The sequence below is a fragment of the Phoca vitulina genome, unplaced genomic scaffold (genome assembly GCF_004348235.1).
Source record: "Phoca vitulina isolate PV1807 unplaced genomic scaffold, GSC_HSeal_1.0 scaffold4, whole genome shotgun sequence".
NCBI classification, from domain to species: Eukaryota; Metazoa; Chordata; class Mammalia; order Carnivora; family Phocidae; genus Phoca; species Phoca vitulina.
Window position 1 is genome coordinate 6,798,932 of NW_022589707.1, and position 12,872 is coordinate 6,811,803.

The window sequence follows — 12,872 nt, forward strand, 5'->3', positions numbered from 1 at the left end:
GCCATTCAAAGTTTGAGCAGTCAGAACGGAGTTACATGAGTTACTTTTTAACAGAAAGATTCTGGTTGCTATGTAGAGAATAGACTCTAAATGGACAAGGGTAGATGTAGGGGAACCAGAGAGGAGGCTTTTGGGATTATCTAGACAGTGATTTAGACCAGATTGGAAGCAGTAGAAGTATTGAGAAGTGATCAGATTCTGGATGTTTTTAAAGTAGAGCCAACAGGATTTGTTGATAGATTGAATGTGAGGTGTGCAAGAAAGAGAGGTGTCAAGGGGGGAGGGGAGGGCACAGATTAAGAATTCAGTTTGGGGTATGTTAAGTTTGAAATATCTATTACATGTCAAAGATGTTGAGTAAGCTGTTATGAGTCTGGAGTTTGGGAATGAGGCCTAGTGACAGAGACTGTTTGCCATATATATGTCTACTTTCTTCTTGAGTATACACTTAGACACTTCTCCTTAGTACTTAGGTGTGGTCATATGATTAAGTTCTGGCTAATGTAATATGAGCACATGTGATATACACTAATTCTAGGTCTGGTCCATACAAACACCTTCCTTCCTGTTTTTCCCTTCTGGTTGGTTGAACCATGATGATCCCTAGGGTAAGTTGGAAGCCTTATGTTGTAAATAGTAGATTGACCATTAGCCTAGGTTTCTGAATACTGCTTGGATAAAGACCACCTTGCTAACCTTTTCAACAACCTAGTACTATTAGATGGATAAGAAATAAGCTTTCATTGAATTTGAGTCCTTACACCTTTCGAGTGTATTTGTTATAGCATTTAGCCAACCCTAAATTTGGGATTTGGATGGTATTTAAAGCTGTGATATTGATGTGGTTGTCAAGGGAATGAGCATAGATAGGAAAAAAGAGAGCCAAGTTTGGAGAAAAGAGGAGGAGCCTGAGAAGGAGCAACCAGTAAGGTAGGAAATCGAATGAAGAAAGTTTATTAATAGAGAGTGGTCAGTTGTGTATGCTGCTAAGTTAAGTAAGATACTAAGAATTCATCATTGGAGTTAATAAAGTAGAGGTATTGTGATCTAGACAAGAATAGAGCATTGAAATGAGGTTCCAAGGGAGATACTCTGAGTGATTTTAAGGGAGAATAAAAGGGGAAGTGAAGATAGTGAAGAATTTTCCCATAAAGGGGAACAGAGAAATGGGGCAATAGCAAGTTAGGGAAGTGGGGTCATGGAATTTTTTTAGTGATAAAAAAATAAGGACATGTGATAGAAATGAATCCTTAGAGAGTAAAACATTAATGATTTCCCAGGGCGCCTGGGTGGCTCAGTTGGTTAAGCGACTGCCTTCGGCTCCGGTCGTGATCCTGGAGCCCTGGGATCGAGTTCTGCATCGGGCTCCCTGCTCCCTCGGTCTGCTTCTCCCTCTGACCCTACCCCTCTTGTGCTCTCTCTCAAATAAATAAAATAAAATCTTTAAAAAAAATGAATGGTTTCTGAGGAGAAAGAGAGAAGGAAGGGTGAGGGAGAGAGAAGTAATCTCTGAAGGGAAGAGGGAAAGGGATTTAGTGTACAAATGGAAGGATTGGCTCTCAATAGGAGCACGGATAAGAGTGAGGGAGAGAGAAGTAATCTCTCTGAAGGGAAGAGGGAAAGGGATTTAGTGTACAAGTGGAAGGATTGGCTCTCAGTAGGAGCACGGATACTTTATGATAATACATGGTAAAGCAGAGTATATAGATACAAATGTTGATAGGTAGGTAGATGTGATGCTGGGAGTCTGTGTGTTCTCTTCCAATTGCTTTATTCTTTTTCAGTAAGACTGAAAGTTATCAGCTAAGAGTGAGTCTTGGGGATATGTGCATTAAGGAGAGAGGTGAAGGTCTTAAAGTTGTTTGGGAGCACATGAGAGTAAATGGACTAGGGACAAAGAATAAAATTGATAAGCAATATTAAATTATTTTACCAGTTGTCCAGACAGCATTGTGGGACTTCTGACTTTTGGGTGCAGGTCCTCAGATCAAAGTTAAATGTAACTTGCCAAGGCAATTTAAGAATTGATATGAGTCATTCTCATTTTGACTCACAGACATGGAATCATTGGGAAATAGAACATGAATTATTACTTCTTCATGAAGTACCTGCCATTTTCATGCCACAAATTTAAGCTAAATTTGGAGAGGTCTGGTTACTAATTTTCTTTTCAAAAATAATTCTTTGATTCTTTCTATATTGAAATTTTATTAAATATTTATTTTGTCTATATAGAATAGCATCCTCATTGCAGTTTAATTTTTAAACTGTACAGTGAAGCATTTGTTTTCCTGTTACTTTCTTTCAAATGCTCTCCAAGTTTGACTTGTCTTTTGCTCATGCTTTTCCTGCTGCCTGAAATATAAATTCCTTCTCCTGTCATCACCGTATCCAAACCTTTCATACTTAGCTCACTTATTGCAGGAAGCCTTCCTGAACCTCTTTCCAAGGCCTAGTTAGGTGCCTCTGCTTTGTGCTTACATAGTATCTCAAAGTATACTTGGTATCATTTTATTTACTATAGTATAGTTTCTGTTGGTATCTGTCCATTCCCTTTAGACCAATGTCGTTCAGTCAAAATTTCTGTCATGAGAAATGTTCTGTGCTGTCTAATATGTCCACAGGTGGCTACTGTGCACTCAAAATGTGTATAGGAGAACTGAAGAGTTGGATTTTAAAATTTATCTGATTGATTTAAATAGTCACGTGTGGCTACTGGCTACTTTGGACCCTTTTAAAGTCAAGGCTTATGTGGAATTCATATTTATTTTTCATTGCTTGGTAGTACTTACTGCTGCTTAAATTACTGTGTTCTTTCTCAGTACTCTTAGACCAGATAGTTGTCACTCACCTGGAATATGGCAATTTTCTTATCTACTTCTGTTCTTAACCATAGCTTTCCGGTTTATGCAGCAGTAAGTTCTTCAGTACTATAAAGCTAGGGTTTTTGTTGTTTTGTTTTGTTTTTCTCCTTCAGACTGAAAAACTGGGTACCCGTGAGGTTACCTCAAGGAATTTCTGAGGGTAAAGAGTAGCAAGGAAGAGACTCAGTGGGCTCGTGGAGGGTAGGGAAGCAATTTCTGCTTCAACCAAAGTAGTTCCACTTCATAAGTTACTATACTGAAATTGTGCTTGAGATTTCATATGGCAGGGGAAAAAGGCTTCTAAAAGATAACACTTTTTTAAAAAGATTTTATTTATTTATTTTATTTTATTTATTTATTTATTTATTTATTTATTTAGAGAGTGCGGGCAGGGGGGTAGAAGGGGAGGGAGAGAATCTTAAGCAGACTCCCCGCTGAGTGTGGAGCCCGACATGGGCCTTAATCCCATGACCCCTGAGATGATGACCTGAGCCAAAAATCAAGAGTTGGATGCTTAACCGACTGAGCCACCCAGTCACCCCTAAAAGATAACGCTCTTGATGGAGGAAAGAGGGCATGCACGTGTCAGTATGTGATTAAGTGCCAGAGTGGATGATGGAAGAGTTCAGAAATGGAATGTTATAGGCTAATGAGGTCTTGATAGAAGTTAGTGTTTAACCTAGACAGGTGGAAGGAAGGAGAAAAGGTAGTGGGAATAGACTTTGCAAAGAACTGGAGTTAGAAAACAAAAGTTAGAAACTTTTTTTTTTTTTTTTAATATTTTATTTATTTATTTAATTGACAGAGAGAGAGACAGCGTGAGGGGAAACACAAGTAGGGGGAGTGGGAGCGGGAGAAGCAGGCTTCCGGCCGAGCAGGGAGCCTGATGCGGGGCTCGATCCCAGGACCCCAGGATCATGACCTGAGCCGAAGGCAGCCGCCTAACCAACTGAGCCACCCAGGCGCCCCAAAAAGTTAGAAACTTTTGTTTAAGGAACAGGATCATCATGTTTATAGTTGAGTGGCTTGTATGAAATAAAATTTGGCTACGTTAGACAAGACTGCATTGTGGAAAGTAGTTATAGACTGAAAAAAATTTTAATTTTTTAAAATATATTTTTTAATTCATGAGAGAGCACGCACAAGGTGGCGGAGGGGGGAAAGAGGGAGAGGGAGAAGCAGGATCCCCGCTGAGCAGGAAGCCCAACTCGGGGCTCGATCCCAGGACCCTGAGATCATGACCTGAGCTGAAGGCAGTTGCTTAAACGACTGAGCCACCCAGGCACCTCTAGACTGAAAAAAAATTGAGCTTTATATTATATGCAGTGGGATGAATGTGGAGGTTTTAAATAAATGATGAAAGCAGTGTTTAAGGATGATTTAATTGGTAAGGGTTTGTAGCGTGGATTCAAGATGCGAAAAGGTCAAACCACCAAAAATGTTTAGGGAAAGACTTAGCAGTAAGATGCACTATGTCACTGTTGAAGCTTGGGTTCTCTGACGGTAGATACTGAGACACTGTTTGCAGTGCATGATATTTACTAGGAATCAACACCTGTGAAAGGAAGAGGCAAGATATAGGATTGGGATGATAAAGGATGAACTTGCGTTGTGATGTGGGTGGGCCTCATAAAACCTTTGCCTCTTAGTATGGACCTTTGGACTGAGGATTGCCTGTCAGAGGGACTTGAGCCAAATGGCTGAGCCTCTTTGCTTGGATGTGGGCTGCAGTTAAGGTGGACTTGGAAGGAGGTGACATTTGGAAGCTGTCTGCTGACTGTCCTCATAGCTGGGCAGCAATTTGTTCCATGAAGATGGAGTTTGGTCATGCATCTCTATGTCTTCTACAGATAATGGGTCTGCGTGTGGGTAGTTCTTCCCCAGAGGGCAGTTTTGAAATACTTGGAGGTGTTTTGGTTGTTACAAATATGGGGGAAGAGGGCGGCATTAGCCTTTAATGAGCAAGGACCAGGGGAAGTCAGCTCTCTGAGTGTTCAGGACAGTCTGCACATTTAAGAATTGTTTGAATAACCATAGGACTTAGAGTGATTTGTTGGACTTTGTAGGTGACAAAAGTGGTAATAATGATCTGAGCTTAGAAACTAACTTTGTTTTAGGTATGAGGCATTGTTTTAATATACACGAAAAGTTGCAGGAATTTAGTTATCACATAAATTGGAGGAATATTAAAATTTTCGATCAGAACTTTATCAGGAGTTCTTCACCACTTCAGAAAATCACATAATTGGTGGCAATGCCACTTGCACACAATTGAGTGACTCAAATACTTTTCCTCTCAGTCTACAGTTGTAACCACTATAGTTGTAGCGATTCTCTGTATAGATATGAGCATCTGATACCCTCATTATGTTTATTTTAATAATTGCCTGCACATTTTGAAATAAATATTTTATTACTAATTTATTTCATATGATTGAAAGTACAGTTAGGGTGTTACTGACTTTTAAAATTTCATGTAGGCAGGCTATCTCTGAATTTAATTTTAGGATAGTTTAGGGGGTGTTACAAAATAGTTGCCATAAAAAGGGGAAATTGATTTCTGTTTTCAGTAATGGTGGATTGCGTTATTTCAGATCAGCCCTTTTGATGAAAACAACTAAAAATCTTGGAAACATTATTTTTAAAATTTTTTAAAGGAATTAAGAGCTGAAGATGTAGTAGACAGCTACAAGGCCAAATTTTAGGAAAAAGGCAGGAACCTGGAGAAATAAGTAGAGGATGGAGTAGCTTTTGCTCTGAGGGCAGTTGCCAATCCATTTAAATTTGGGCTTTGGTTTTGGTATACTTCATGAGATGAAGAGGATAGAAGTCAAGGCCTAGAGTTCGTCCAAAGTGAGAGTCAAAGAAGAGAACGACTGTATTTTAAGATGGTATCCCAAGGACTCCATCATTAGGTTAAGGATGAAACAGAACTAAACTGTGTCCCCACTCCCTTATCTAGGGGATTGTAGATTTGGAGCTGGGGAAGAAAAAGGAAATTAAGAAAAATAAATCCTTTAAGTTGTGACCACAGTTTTAGCTCTCAAACTGATAAGCAGCTTAGATTTGTCCTTCCTGGGTGGTCTAGGGACCCTCAAACCATTTATCACAGTTCCTGGTTTCAAACTGGTAGTACTCACAAGGCCTGTCAGAAGGAAGGCAAATTATCTTTGGAAAAAGGCCCTACATTCTGAAGGGGATTGCCACCAATAATTTTTCAAGGGCAGTAATTAGTACACTGTCACAAGTAACCAAGCATAGTAAAAAACACACACACAAGTTAAAATTACATGATATATGTATGTAGAATTCTTCAAGTAATATAAGATTTGTGTAGTTTTTAAATTGAGATATAATTGACATATAACTGTGTAGTTTGCTTTATGTACATATACCTCAAAATAAGTTTTTTAAAAAGAAAAATGTAACAACATGCATGGAAATAGCACTGTGAATAAGAAACAGATCCAAAAAATTCTCAAATATCAGATGGATTTAAAACCATTGATGTTTGTTATATTAAAAGAATAAAAGACAAATTTGAAGACAAGCAGAGAATAAGAGACTATAACAAGTTACTTAGTAGACTTGAAAAAACCAAATAGAAAGTGCAGAAATGAAACTATGCCAGATATACCTAAGGGAAAGATTGAGCAGGTTATTCCTAACTGAAGAAGAATTAGTTACCTGGAAGATAAGACAGGAGAAACTTTCCTGACTGCACTACTGAGAGTCAAAACAATGGAAAATATTGAAGAGAGGTTGCGTGATGAGAAAGAGTGAGATCTAACATATTTAATCAAAGTTTCATAAAGAGAGGAAAGAGAGTGATGCAGAGTAATATTTGAAGAGATATTTCTGGCTGAAAATTTTGTAGTTCTGATGAGAAACCAGTTGATAGACATAGGAAGCTCAATGAATTTCTAATAATATAAATAAAAAGAAATCTGCACCCAGACAAATCAGTGAAATGGCATAAACCCAAATACAAAGAGAAAAATCTTCAGCCAGAGGAAAAAAAGATTTCTCTCAAAGGAGGAGCTATGCACCGATAGCTAACTTCTCAACAGAAAAGTATGTATATTTTCAAAATAATTGCTAGTGTATACTTATAAATTCTGTACTTGCTTAGCAAGACTATCCCTCAAGGATGAGGTAAAAGTTTAGTTTAACAAACTCCATCAGCCCTTTCCAAAGGAAATTACAAAGGATGTACTTTAGGCAGAAAGATTCCAGATAAAGGTCTGAGGTGCGAGATGGAATGAAGTGTAAAGAGCCTATTGAAGTAAATTAAAGAAGACATAATGGGGCAAAATACCGTGTACATGGATTGATAGACTCAACATTGTATAGATATTATTCTCCAAATGAATTTATATATTTAATATAATTCCAATCAAGGCATTAGTTATTTTTTTGGTTGGTTGGTTGGTTTTGTTTTTTTGTTTTTGTTTTTGTTACTGTTCAGGTAGAACTTAAAAAGCTGATTCTAAAATTCTCTGGAAAATCAATAAAGGGCCAAAGCAGCTAAGACATTCTTAAAGAGGACAGTATGGGAAGATTTATTTTACTAGTTATTGAGACTTACTACAAAGTATAGTAATTAAGACACTGTTGTGAGCAGTCTAGTCTAGTGATGGATGGACCAGTGGAACAAAACAGAAGAAAATCTATAATTATAGATTATTTGATATATGACAAATATAGGTTACTTAATATATGGCAGATATATGCTGGTAATTAGTAAGAAAAGAATGCCTTTTTCAGTAAATGGTACTGGAAAAATTAATTTGGACTTTAACTTCAAAGTGATAAAAAATTCTGGGTACATTAAATGCCTCTATGTGAAATGCAAAAATATAAAGCTTTTAGAAGATAATATAAAAAGAAGATAAAAAGAGGGCTTTTTAAAAAGATTTTAGTTTAGTTTAAAGCTTTTATTTTAGAGAGAGCGCACGAGCAAATGTGATTCCGGGGGTTGGGGGGGGTACGGCAGGGGGAGAGGGAGAATCTGAAGCAGACTCCAAGCTGAGTGTGGAGCCTGACTCAGGGCTGGATCTCATAACCCTGAGATCATGACCTGAGCTGAAATCAAGAGTCAGCTGCCCAACCAACTGAACCACCCAGGCACCCCTAAGATTTTATTTTTAAGTAATCTCTACATCCAACATGGGGCTCAGACCTACAACCCTGAGATCAAGAATTGCATGCTCCACTGACTGAGCCAGCCAGGTGCCCCTATTTAGAGAGCTTTTAGAGGTTTTTTTATTAGAAAGCTGAAAATAACAGTTTTTGTTAAATTTAAGATGGCACAAATTCTAAGATTCACCATTATTTTATATTTCTAAAATAAAATATTGCCAGTTAACCATGATATGCTATTGATTGTAAACTAAATGTACCCAATTTTCACTTTTTTAATACTTTAACATCTTGCAAGTGATGAAATACAGTGCATTTCCTGAACTCCCTTCCATCAAATGTGGATGCAGCTTAGGTTCTCTCCACTAGATGAATTCCCACAATTTGGAAGGCAAAGAGGACAGGGAAACTTGTTTTTGCTGCTGCTTTGGGTGGTTAGCAAAGTTGTGAGATTTAAATGAATAGAAGCAGTGGAGGTGTCTGGGCCGAGATTCCAGTGTTTAATACCAGCTTCATGGATATGTAGAGGCAGTAATGGCAGTAGCTTTTAGACCCCTGGCTTGCAATGTATTCTTTATCTCCTCACTGGAGTGGCTATTCTGATTCTTAATCCTTCCTTTTTTTTTTTTTTAATGTCCTTCCATATTTTGAATGATAACCATCTTAGTCCTTGTATTAAATGCCTTTCTGGTTGAAATATCTGATATATATCTTTTTCTTTTCTGCATTGGGTCCTGATTAATAAATTTTTATTGGCTCAAGGAATCATTTGACATTTAATTTTTTTTATTTTTAAAAAATTGTGGTAAAATATATTAATATTTTAACCATTTATAAGTATACAATTCAGTGGCATTAAATACATTCAAAATGTTGTTAACTATCACTATCTATATCCTCAATTTTTTCATCATCCCCAGCAAAAACTCCACCAATTAAAAAAAAAATTCCACCAATTAAAAAATAATTCCTTCTTTCTTCCTTCCCCAGCCCCTGGGGTAACTTCTCTTCTATTTACTATCTTTATGGATTTGCCTATTCTAAGTACCTCATATAAGTGAAATCATACAGTATTTGTCATTCTGTATCTTATTTCACTAAGTGAAATGTTTTCAGGGTCCATCCATGTTATGGCATATATCAAAATAACTGCCAAACTGTTTTCCCACAAGTATTCCATTTACATTCCCACCACCCATCATCAGGATTCCAATTTCTCCATACCCTCACCAGCACTTGCTATTTTCCTTTTCCTTTCCTTGGATTATAGTTATCCTACTGGTCACGAATTGGTATCTCATTGTGAATTTTGTATTAACGTTATTCTTAGTGGAAGTTCCTCAAAAACTAAAAGTAGAATTATTGTAGGACCCAACAGTTCCACTTCCAAGAATATATACCCATAAGAATAAAAAACAGACTTGAATAGATACTTGCATACTGATGCTCATTGCAGCATTATTTATAATAGAGAAAAGGTGGAAACAATCCAAGTGTTTGACTAGATGAATAGATAAAATGTAGTATATACATAAAATGGAGTATTAGTCATAAAAAGGAAAGAAGTTCTGGGGCACCTGGCCGGCTCAGTCAGTAGGGCATGCGACTCTTGATCTCAGGGTTGTAGGTTTGAGCCCCATGTTGGGCATGGAGCCTACTTAAAATGAAAATTAAAAAAGAAAAAAAGGAAAGAAATTCTGATACATGATATAACATGGGGAAACCTTGAAAACATTATGGTAAGTGAAATAAGCCAGACACAAAAGGACAACTATTGTGTAATTACACTTACATAAAATATCTAGAATAGAGGTTACCAGGGGCTGGGAGGAGGGGGATTGGGAGTTACTGCTTAATATGAGAAAGGTCAGAATTTATTGTCAAAGGAACCTAGTCTTACTTCTCACATAGTACAAAATTTCTTCTGTAGCATCTCTGACAAATGATTAAGCATTCAATTGAATATCCTTAATAGTAAGGCAGTTTGTTCCTTTGTTAAATATCTTTTTTATTATTATTAAAGATTTTATTTATTAGCGCAAGTGATAGAGAATGAGTGGGGTGGAGGGGCAGAGGGAGAGGGAGAAGCAGACTCCCCGCTGAGTAGGGAGCACGACGCGGAACTTGATCCCAGGACTCTGGGATCATGCTCTGAGCCGAAGGCAGACAGTTAACTGACTGAGCCACCCAGGCGCCTGAAATATCTTTATTATTAATAAAGATACCTCATCATGTGAAGCTAAAATATACTTTCTTGAATTTTTGTCTCTAGGTTCTAACATCATCCTAGTTTAGTCCTTTGGAACAGCGCAGGACAACCTGTCTCTTCCTTCTATCTCAGATCCTTACCCTCTCACTATTTGACATGCACACACACCCCCTTTAGATGTGTCCTTGACACTGGTTACTTGATGTTTGCCTTCAAATGTATCCAGGTCATTCTATCCAAAACCAAATACCTTCCCTGACTCTGATACCCTCTCGAGCTTTTGTTTTTTTCTTTCTGGTCACTGACTACCTGTCTTAGGCATTCAGACCTTACTTCTTGAAAGTCAGTCTTCCATTTCTTACTGCACAACTGAATCTGTTCTTTCAGAGGCCACTATGCATCCTTAACAGTCAGGCTACCCTCTGAGCTGGTGTTTCCATCCTGCATTTCCAGTGGTCTCTTGAGTATTTTACCTTAATGTCTCACTGACATCACAAAGACAGCAAGTCCTAAACTGAATTAGTTATCTTTCCCTTTAAATTACTTCTTCCCCTCTTGTAATATTTTCCACTTACCGTAATTTATACTTGAAACCCCAGAGCATCTTTCATTTCGCCTGTCTCCTTACTTTTCTGTTGCAGAGCCCTCATGATTGGGATTCCTGCTCCTACAGGTAGCTCATCCCTTCCTGCATATAAGATTACAGCTAGAGGGGCGCCTGGGTGGCTCAGTCATTAAGCGTCTGCCTTTGGCTCTGTCAAGCCCCGCATCGGGCTCTCTGCTCGGCGGGGAGCCTGCTTCTCCCTCTCCCACTCCCCCTGCTTGTGTTCCCTCTCTCGCTGTGTCTCTCTCTGTCAAATAAATTATAAAAAAAAAGATTACAGCTAGAAAGCACCATCTGTGAACCACAAAATGGGTCCTCACCAAACACCAAATCTGCTGGCACCTTGATCTTGGACTTCCCAGTTTCCAGAACTGTGACAAATAAATTTCTTTTGTTTGTAAGCTACCCAGTTCATGGTATTATTTTTATAACAGCCCAAATGAGTGAAGACTGCTGCTTTTCTTACTGAGGCTTATGAGACTCTGACCTCCAGGTAGTAAGGACTATCAATCACTACAGTATTCCTGATGCCCATTACATCATGTGACACTAATATTAGGCTTTTTTTTTTTTAAGTTTTTTTTTTCTTTTTCTGTTTTTTATTTTATTTTATTTTTAAGATTTTATTTATTTATTTGGCAGAGAGAGACACAGCGAGAGAGGGAACACAAGCAGGGGGAGTGGGAGAGGGAGAAGCAGGCTTCCCGCGGAGCAGAGAGCCCGATGCGGGGCTCGATCCCAGGACCCTGGGATCATGACCTGAGCCAAAGGCAGACGCTTAACGACTGAGCCACCCAGCACCCCTAATATTAGGCTTTTATAAAATATGTGTCAAGAGGGTGATTTACTTTTAGAATTAGATGATAATGCATGTAAGCATTCAGTGTAGTATTGTGCCCAACACATAGAAGCTACTCAATAAATGGTGGTCCTTTTCCTTATCAGACAGTTGGTACTTTACTTTCATTGAGAACATTTATTCATTTGCTTAAAGTTTAAAAATCTTGAGCTCCTTTGTGCTGGTTGTGTGGTAGGTGCTGTGATACAGAAATGATCATCTCTGTCCTTAAGGAGGTTACAATCTAGTGGTAGGAGCAAATAAATCAAGAATTAAGGACATTGTACTGTGTGTGTGTGCCCCTGGTACAGAGAAATCACAGAAGAGGAGCACGTAATTCAAAATGAGCTTAAGGGATGGAGGTCAGAAAGATTTCCTAGGAAAGGAGATACTTAAAGTGAACTTTAGATATTTAAGATGTACAAGCCTTTATAAAAAAAGGTAATTATACTTTATTTACATACAGGAAGACCTAAATAAATGAAGGTACAAATTGTATACTAAGAATGAATTGAAAGACTAAGTATGGTAAAAATGTCAGTTTTTTGCAAATTGATCAGTAGATGTATTGAAATCCAAATGCCTTTAGGTTTTTCTTTGGAACTCGACAACTTGATTAACAGTTTGTATGGAAGTAAAAAGAGGCGAGAATTGAAGAATTATTAAAGAACAGTAAGATAAGACTTCCTTAATCCATTTTTTCAGTCAGCAAATTTGAATGCTTGCTACACGTGAGGCACTGCTGGGCCCTGGTTATTACCTTAGTGAACATGAGATGTGACTCTTAACCCAAAGATCCATTTCTAGTGATAGCTAAGATTTTTAATATACCACTTCGTAAAATATCAGATGAGTGCCAGGACTACCAACAGACTTATCACTGTAATTTTATTACCTGATTTTTATATTTAAAATTTTTCCTGATTATGGGTGCCTGGGTGGCTCAGTCAGTTAAATGTCGGACTCTTGATCTCAGGGTTGTGAGTTCAAGCCTCACATTGGGCTCCACACTGGGCATGGAGCCTACTTAAAAAAAAAAAAATTTCCCAGTTGTGTATGTTTTTTCTTTATACTCTTTTATTAGTTTTAATTTCTTTTAACAGTAGGAAGCTTAGAAGTAGGCAGGTTTTACTTTAAATAGATCCTTAAGAATGTCAATTGGATTATAGCCTCCAAAGGGAGGGAGGATCTGCTTCTGAATGATGCCTTGAGCAA

General features: G+C 37.9%; 1 protein-coding gene across 3 annotated transcripts in view; it reads left to right on the forward strand.

The window, feature by feature from the left end:
• BRAF (B-Raf proto-oncogene, serine/threonine kinase) overlaps positions 1–12,872 on the forward strand; it is a 166,284-nt gene that overhangs the window by 13,071 nt on the left and 140,341 nt on the right. The gene's annotated exons all lie outside the window — the stretch shown is intronic.